Below are 7,156 nucleotides of genomic sequence, written 5' to 3'. Positions count from 1 at the left end.
GTATTTTTTACCCATCTTTACTATGAAACTTTATATTTTCCTCCATTTTTCAGAGGTAATATATAACTGTCCATGTTTGGTTTTAAATTAATCAGGCATTACTACGATAGACCTGCCTTTGTGAATGACTTTCCCTCTACTGTATATTTTAAAAACCTGTTTTAGATATATATTTTTAAATGTTCTATTTTTAACATGTTACTGGTAGCTGCTGATCTGTACCAATTAAGTGTTCTACCTGGAGCCACAGTGTATCTAGACAGGCATCTCTTTTTCTAGCTTTAGAATTATTTTTTAGTAACTGTAGTGATAATATTCCTTATGTTATGCTGGCATAGTCTTCCCTTTATTGAATGGCAGTACTATACAAACATCGTATTGATTTCTTAATGGTGCTCCAAACATTCCAATATTTTACTCTTACACTTTTTTTTAATTTTAAAATTTGTGATTAATACGTCACTCTATAACTTTAAGTTATGTGTTTCAGCATGGAAGTTCCGTTTTTTGACATGATTCATTTTATTCTTGCAACCTTCCATGGAGTGTGTCTTTTGAAATTACTAAGATTCCCTTTTTGGAATTTAATCAGTTTGTTACACTTTAATATATTTTTTCATTTAAAAACTTATCTTACAGTTGATTTCTTTCACATTTCATTCATCTTCATTGGAATTGTTTTTGGTAATGAAAATATTGTAGTCTTAGACAATATTCATATATACTTTGACTTGTCTGAACAAGTTATAACCATTCTTTGAAAATCTTTCCATAGAAATCCATGTCTGTAAATAGAATTATCTATCACTTCTCTGGGAGTACTGACTTTGCATTGGGCAGGGATTTATCCATGGTTATTTATGATACATATGTTTGTGTAAGAGTAGTTTTGGTTTTAGGTCCAAGGGTTTTTAATTAAATGACATAACTTACCTTTAAATTAGGATAGTTTGTATTCTTGTCAATATATTCTAGACCATTTTTGTGTCTTTTTTATGTCTAAATGCTGTAACAATTACTAGAAGCACTAGAAAGAATAAAAGAGGAGAGGGTGTACATGTTTGTCTTTTTACCGACTTTAGAAGAAATTCTGCTTGTAATCACTTAATATAATTTTGTCAATGATGTATTTTATATACAATCTAATATTTTGTTTACATGATTTTTATTCCTAAGAAATAAATCTTCTGTTAAGAAAAGGTCTTGAAATGCGCTAAGATGACATTTCAGTATAGATTAAAATAATTATGACGTTTCTGAAGTTGCATGAACAGTAAAGTAGAAGTTGTGGGGACAATCAAATACATCATGACAGGACGAGGAAGGAGGTCATGATTAGAGGGCTGAAGTGGTAAACAGAAAACTTCAGTGTGTTTTTTATTGATCTCTGAGTAATATCAGATAGTATTTATATTTATATAATGCAGTTAGCTTCTTTGGAGGGCTGATCTTTGAGCTTCATACATAATATGTTATACTCCTGAGGTAAAGGTTCAACAACAATAAGTTACTTACATTTTGAATAGGCATTTATGATTTTCTGAACCTTCCCCGATGCAGTCTTGAATTGTCATATTCTATATTTTGTCATAATTCTATATTAATTTATTGTATAATTTCTGTGAAGACAACTAGAGTTTCACAGGTACAATAGATTAAGGTGGTAAACACATAGTTTGGTAATAAATATAAATTCACACTAAATAATGTTTCATTTCTTACAGTTTCTGTTTTGAATAGGATACATGATATAGTCGATTAAGATGTTAATCGAATGCATAATTCTTCTAATAGATTGCTTTACCTGAAATTACCAGAATACTGTAGGTAGGGAAACTTGTCTCTACAAGTTAGTTGTGTCCCGGGAATCTTAGTTATACTTTGACGCTAAAAATGCTACTTCTGCTCTTATTTCTTCTTAGACATTGAAAAGTTTCAGGATTCCTCTAAGGCTCACACAACTGAGGTTATACTATAGCAGGAAGATATGCAAATATTGTTCCATTCTGTTCATGAAAATCACCCTGAACCTCACCTTTTAAAAAGGACGCCCATCTCTGTACTCACAGATCTTCTCCTTCAGTGATCAGTCTTGAACACAGAATATCCAGCATGGAGTTGGGTCTGAGTTGGGTTTTCCTTCTTACACTGTTGAAAGGTAATCGATACATAAGAAGATATACCGAGTGTGTGAATGGCTGGAAATGGGAAGGTCAATGAGTATTTGTCACTGTTTACTTACTGGAATCTCTGTGTTTGCAGGTGTCCTGTGTGAGGTGCAGCTGGTGGAGACAGGGGGAGGCTTGGTGCAGCCTGGGAATTCTCTAAAACTCTCCTGTGCCACCTCGGGATTCACTTTCAGTACAGCTTGGATGCACTGGGTTCGCCAGTTTCCAGAGAAGAGGTTCGAGTGGGTTGCTGTAATTAAAGACAAATCTCAAAATTATGCAACAGAGTATGCACAGTCTGTGAAAGGCAGATTCACCATCTCAAGAGATGATTCCAAGAGCAACGTATACCTGCAGATGAACAATTTAAAAGAGGAGGACTCTGCTATTTATTACTGTGCTGGGCACAGTGAGGGACCATCAGTGTAAACCCAGACAAAAACCTTCCTGCAGGAACGCTCAGTACCTGTAGAGGGCGTAGAACCCACATGCATATCCGAGTCAGTGCAGCGTCAGGTGCAGATATAATTGAGTGCTCTTTCTAAGGTTTGTTGTCTGGCCATCTAATGTTTCCACAGAATGTTCTCTTTTCTTGTGTGATTTTTTTTAGCTTCTGTTAAAACTGTTCATTTTTTTTCTCAATTTAAACACACACAGGCACACTCTTGGATTCAATTTGCAAGAAGCTTATCGAGTATTTTTGCATAGATGTCCATGGGGAATAATGGCCTAAGTTCTCTTTATTTGAATAGCTGTTGTGTGGTTTCGGTATGAACATAGTTGTTTCTTGGATGTATGATTCATGCAGTGTTTCTTCTGTATCTATTGTATGAAAGAGTTTGGGCTAATATCCAATATATACAAAGAACTCAAGAATTTAGACTCCAGAGAATCACGTAATAGAATTTAAGTGGAGTAAATACCTAATCAAAGAATTCTCATCTAAGTAATACCAAATGACCAAGAACCACCTAGAGAGATACTTAACATACCAAGTCATCAGGAAAATGCCAATCAGAACAATCCTGAGATTCCACATCATACCTGTTAGAATGGATAAGATCAAAAATTCAGGTGACAGCAGATGCTGGCAAGGATGTGGAGAGAGAGGAACACTCCATGATTTTTGTAGACTAACTTAGGAAAACAGTCTGGTGGTTCCTAATAATGTTGAACATACAACTTCCTACAGACTCAGGTATTCCATTTCTGGCCATATACCTAAAAATTGATAGTACAATTAACGAATGATTCAGCATGCCAATAGCTCCCTTATTTATAATTATGGAAAGAAAACAGATGTCCTTCCATAGACAAATTGATACAGGAATTGTGATACATTTATACAATGGAATACAACTCAGCTACTATTAACAATGACTTTAAAAATTCTTCAGCAAATAGATAAAAATAGAAACTATCATCCTCACTGAGGTAACCCATTCACCAAAGAAGACACATGGTATACATACACTGAGAAGAGGATATTAGCCCCCAAACACTGCATACCCAGGGAACATTTCACCGGTTTTATGAAGCTCAAAAAAAAAAAGGAAGGCCAAAATGTGAATGACTCAGTCCTGCTAGAAGGGAGAACAAAACACTGATGGGAGGAAATGCAAGGTCAAATAGAGGAACAGCGTTTGAAGAAAAGATAATGCAGAGACTGCCTCATCTGGGAATCTGCCCCACATTCAGCCACCAAGCACAAGCACTATATTGCTGATTTCAAGAAATCTTCACTGGCAGAAACCAGATATGAATATCTTTGCTATTGAAAATAAGATTGTAGAATACAGTTAAAAATTATCTTTCTGTCATAAAGCCATGATATGAGAGTAGACCAAAGTGGTTTTTCCCCCTGGGCTGCTCTTTACTTTTCTGCTTTGGTAGTATATGTAATACCTTGTGTTTGAGTAACCAACCAACCTATGATTATATTTTAGGAGGTGTTTCTATAAAATTGAAACTATTTTAATTTTTTTTCAAGAACCAAGTTATTATTCATATATATCTCAGTGACCTAACTAAAATATACATATGATAGTTCTGGTAAAGAATGCAGCAATAAGAAAACAATTCTATGATTTCACATATACATCTGAATATACTCTCTCTCTCTTTCTCTCTCTCTCTCTCTCTCTCTCTCTCTCTCTCTCTCTCTCACACACACACACACACACACACACACACACACACACACATTTCAGAAGATAGGAACAATTGCAGCAGGTCATAACTGGATATACTCAAAGTGAGAGACCTTGAAAAGCTCATTTATAAATAGGGTATCTCTATGAATTCCTTCCTTTTTTTATTTATTAAACAACTTTATTTTGCAAAACAAAGATAAATGTACGGATTTTAAACATTTTTTGCTTAAAATTATACATTTTTGTCAGTACTGTTTTTTCAGACATTAAAATAAATTTTACATAAAACCATGTGAATATATTTTTTAGTCAGTACTTGATTTTTTTCAAGGGCTTGAGAGTATGCATTGAAAACCTACTAGTTACAATAAGCTTAAAGTACATGCACAACAAAACGCAACATGGAAATAGTCAACGTCTTCTTGTTTGTGAATATATGTATATTTTTTGTTTTCTTTATTTCTTGGACTTCATACAGTCTGTGAGTTGTTTCTGGGGAAGTGCAAGCTTCTGGGGTTAGCATCCCATTATCAGTGACTGCATATTATGTCTGTTCTTTTGTGACTGGGTTATCTCACTCAGGATGATCTTCTCTAGATGCAGCCATTTTCTTAAGAATTTGGTTAAGTCATTGTTTCTGGTGGCTGAGTAGTATTCCATTGTGTATAGGTACCACAATTTTTGTATCCATTTATCTTCTGAAGGACATCTGGGTTACTTCCAGCTTCTGGCTATTATAAATAGAGCCGCTATGAACATTGTGGTGCATATATCTTTGTTGTGTATTAGCTTGCAACCCCACCAACAGTGAAGAAGTGTTCCTATTTCTCCGCAGCCTCGCCAGCATCTGCTGTCATCTGAGTTTTGGATCTTGGCCAATCTGACTGGTGTGTGGTGGAATCTTAGGGTTGTTTTGATTTGCATTTCCCTGATGGCTAAGGATGTCGAGCACATCCTCAGATGTTTCTCGGCCATTCGGTGTTCCTCAACTGAAAATGATTTGTTTAGCTCTGTACCCCATTTTTTAATAGGGTTATTTGATTCTCTGGTGTCTAGCTTTTTGAGTTCCTTGTACACCTTGGATATTAGGCCTCTATCTGATGTGGTGTTGGTAAAGATCTTTTCCCATTCTGTTGGTTGCCGTTTTGTTTTTTTGACGATGTCCTTAGCCTTACAGAAACTTTGCAATCTCATTTAGTCCCATTTGTTAATCTTTGACCTTAGAGCTTGAGCCATTGGTGTTTTGTTCAGGAAATATTCTCCTGTGCCTGTGTTCTATGGTTTTCCCTACTTTCTCATCTAATAGTTTCAGTGTATCTGGTGTAATGTGGCGATCTTTAATCCACTTACACTTGAGCTTTGTACAAGGAGATAAGAACGGGTCTATTCTCATTCTTTTGCATGTTGCGTGCCAGTTGGACCAGCACCATTTGTTGAATAGGCTGTCCTTTTTCCATTGAATGTTTACTGCTCCTTTGTCAAAAATCAGGTGACCATATACATGAGGGCTCATTTCTGGATCTTCTATTCTATTCCATTGATACACCTGCCTATTTCTGTACCAGTACCATGCAGTTTTCAGCACAATTGCCTTGTAATATAGCTTGAGGTCAGGGATGGTGATTCCCGCAGATGTTTTTTTGTTGTTGAGGATGGATTTCGCTATTCTAGGTCTTTTGTTATTCCATATGAAATTGCACATTGATCTTTCCAATTCCATAAGAACTGGGTTGGAATTTTGATGGGGATTGCATTGAATCTGTAGATTGCTTTTGGTAGGATGGCCATTTTTAAGATGTTGAGATTGGTCTGAAGTTCTCTTTCCTTGTAGGGTCTTTGTTTGTTTTAGGTAAGAGGGTTATTGTAGCCTCAAAAAATGGGTTGGGTAATATTCCATCTGATTCTATCTCTTGGAATACTTTGGCAAATATTGGTGTTATATTCCCAATAAATGTCTGGTAAAATTCTGCACTGAACCCGTCTGGACCTGGGTTTTTTTTGGTTGGGAGGCTTTTGATGACGTCTTCTATTTCTTTAGGTGTTATAGGGTTATTTAGATGGTTTACTTGGTACTGGTTAAACTTTGGGACCTTGTATCTGTCTAGGAATTCGTCCATTTCCTCCCGATTTTCCAATTTTGTGGAGTATAAGTTTTTGTAGTAGGATCTGATGATTTCTTGAATTTCCTTAGTTTCAGTTGTTATGTCACCATTTTCCTTTCTGATTTTGTTAATTTGGATACTCTCTCTTTGCCCTTTAGTTAGTCTGGCTAGGGGTTTATCAATCTTGTTGATTTTCTCAAAGAACCAACTCTTTGTTTTGTTGATTTTTTCAATGGTTCTTTTTGTTTCTATTTGGTCTATTTCTTCCCTAATTTTGATTATTTCTTGCCGTCTACTCTTTTTGGGTATATATGCTTCCTTTTGTTCTAGGGCTTTTAGCTGTGCTGTCAGGTTGCTGATTTGAGCTCTCTCCAGTTTCTTTTTGGAAGCATTTAGGGCTATGAGTTTTCCTCTCAATATTGCTTTCATTGCATCCCATAGGTTTGGGTATGTTGTGTTATAGTTTTCGTTGAATTCTAGAAAGTCCTTAATTTCTTTCTTTATTTCTTCTTTGACCCTGCTATCCTTTAACAGAGCGTTGTTTAGTTTCCATGTGTATGTGGGCATTTTGTTGTCTTTATTGTTGTTAAAGACCAGCCGTAGACCATGTTGATCTGAGAGGATGCATGGGAGTATTTCAATCTTCTTATATCGATGAAGGCTCATTCTGTGACCAATTATGTGGTCAATTTCGAGAAGGTGCCATGGGGTGGTGAGAAGAGGGTGTATTCTT

General features: G+C 35.8%; 1 gene segment (V, D, J or C); it reads left to right on the top strand.

The window, feature by feature from the left end:
• Positions 1-2,216: 2,216 nt before the first annotated feature.
• LOC308418313 (Ig heavy chain V-III region ABE-47N-like) lies at positions 2,217-2,597 on the top strand. The segment is given in 1 exon: positions 2,217-2,597.
• Positions 2,598-7,156: the final 4,559 nt, after the last annotated feature.

This window comes from Micromys minutus (genome assembly GCF_963924665.1).
Source record: "Micromys minutus genome assembly, chromosome: 1".
Taxonomy (NCBI): domain Eukaryota; kingdom Metazoa; phylum Chordata; class Mammalia; order Rodentia; family Muridae; genus Micromys; species Micromys minutus.
This window is presented reverse-complemented; position numbering and strand designations above follow the sequence as displayed.